Source organism: Penaeus monodon, chromosome 1, assembly GCF_015228065.2.
Source record: "Penaeus monodon isolate SGIC_2016 chromosome 1, NSTDA_Pmon_1, whole genome shotgun sequence".
NCBI classification, from domain to species: Eukaryota; Metazoa; Arthropoda; class Malacostraca; order Decapoda; family Penaeidae; genus Penaeus; species Penaeus monodon.
This window is the reverse complement of record NC_051386.1, coordinates 1,795,009-1,797,542: the sequence shown is the minus strand read 5'-3', so window position 1 is coordinate 1,797,542 and position 2,534 is coordinate 1,795,009.

The following is a 2,534-nucleotide window of genomic DNA, read 5'->3' as shown; positions in this document are numbered from 1 at the left end:
TTGTGTGTGTGGTGATATGTGTGTGTGTGTGTGGGGTTTGTGTGTGTGTTTTGTGTGTGGGGTGGTGTGTGTTGTGTGTGTGTGTGTGTGTGTTGTGTGTGTGTGTGGTGTTGTGTGTGTGTGTGTTGTGTGTGTGTGTGTGTGTGTGTGTGTGTGTGGTGGGTGCGGCGGGATAGTAACTATAACTATAACTATTAACTATATATATATATATATATATATATATATATATATATATATATATATATATATATATATATATATATATAACACGCACGTTCGTACACACAGCAAATGTATAATATATAAATGCACAAAATTACAATAGCAGTAATAGCAGCGCGAAATTGCAATGATAATAGCCCTTTATTAGAAAGATAATATCACAAAATTGCAGTTGCTGTTGACCAAACAGGAGTCAATTAAAAGAATTGCCAAAAGCTATTAATCTATGATTTCTGCTTGACTGTGCCAGGAAAGTGTATATTTCTGCTATTTCGCAAAACGCGTGTTTATTTTGTGGAAACAGCAACAAATAAATGTTTGATTGAAGAGGAAACTTGATTCATATTTTTCCTTTCTTTCTGTTATATAAATGATCATGAAGCAATATTAAAGATTTATTACCATTTGTCCTCCTGTTTTGTGTTACTACTAAATGTTTACTAACCCAATGTCTAGTATCACTGAAGCAAAGTTTTACAATTTAATATCGACAACAAATCTACAGAAACAGTACAAGCAAATGCACAATCACACAAAACGAACACCAACATCGCTAAACACTACCACTACGGCATAATATGCGAATGCGACGGCTCTGACTTTGGATTATGTTTGGAACTCATTAGCCGTATTAGAATTAGCAATTCGTTTAAAGTTTACAAGTCTGTTACTTCCATTGCAATTTTATAGACAATTATACACCGAGATACAAAGGTAGTCATAAACTTACAACGCTGATTTAATTCCTAAATCTGGGTTCTAGCGGCGCATTCGCATAATTTGGCGTAATGGTGACACTGTTCCGCGTCCAATTAAAGACACAGATAAGCAAACACAGTCACGCCTGCATCTGGCAAACATGCATATACCGGACATACATTTACTTATACAGAAAAAGACTTAAAGACATTTTCATGGTAAATATGCAGATAAATAACATTTAACAAGTACACATCGATGCACCCATGGGCATACACCGTAAACACATACATACACACATGAATACTGTAGTCATACCACATCCCTCTGTGCCAGGTTCTTCATTTCAGCGTTGCCTGTAATGTGAAGTTAGAATAACCCAAGACTTCGTCTATAAACCATCTTTTGTATACCTCACTAACTTGGTCTTAAGGCATATTTTTATCCCCTATTTATACCCCAACTTTAATTACTCTTTAGCTGTGTAAGATGGGTATTTATTATTTTTTTCTCAGAAAGATGATACTTTATTTTTATTATTTTGTGTGAAGTTCTATATATGTATATCTTACTACATCTTATTAATTTAGGAAACAGTGTAAAATGTAATAATTTACCCTACAAAGTATTTTTTTCTTTCTTTTTTTTTGTCCCCACAAAAGAAAAATTGATCTTTAACTATATGTTTGTAATATATGTTATCCAAGTAGACGTTAAATTTTGGGTTAATTTTCCGATTATGACAATCGGGTCTTCCCTGACAATATTTATATCATCAGATTTGTTCTCGTGTGATGAGAACGAATCTGATGATCATTTCCGTCGCATTCCCCAGCCGACAATCTTGATGTGATTTGATAAGTCCCGATAGCAGGGGAAGGCGTGAAGTAGGATTATGGGGTAAAACAGGTTGGAATAGAGAGAGCAGAAGCGTGTAAAACAAGCACGAAAAACGCTTAAAATCTGTTGGTGAAACTCTACGGACGTCCCCGTCATCTTTGAAGATATACGGACTGACGCGCCAACTTTCGAAAAATAAAACGGGAATCAAACTCATCGTTCGGAAAAAATCTACGGGATTTCACATAATCTAGATCCCCCGTGGTAATCATACAATGCGTCCTAACCAATAAACCAATCTAACCTTAACCCTGTGGGATTTATACACTATATCTATATATCCCCTATCCAGAAGCTCTGCCCACTAGATCTCCACATGCCTTTATATAGCGAAACCCAAACTTTTCTTCGCTTCCGTTTATGGTCTATGCTTGGTTACTAATCATTTGAGGCACTTCATGACTCAAATGTCATGCTGTGATCGATACTAATGTCTATTTCTGTAATACCACTGTATGGCCTTAGAAATGACCCGGAATCACGCAGCACTTAAAATGAAACATTTCTAGATTTCTCAAAGTAATGGGTCATGGCCTGTCAAATTTCGGTGGCAAACGCGCATCGCAGAATACTAAATAATTACAAAACCGCAAAAGAATATATAAACTACAAGAATGCATTACATACATGACTTCGGGGAAAAAAATTTTAAAAATACAAATGTAATGATTACCGTCACTTTGTTTTGGTCTGGCAAGGAAACAGACGCA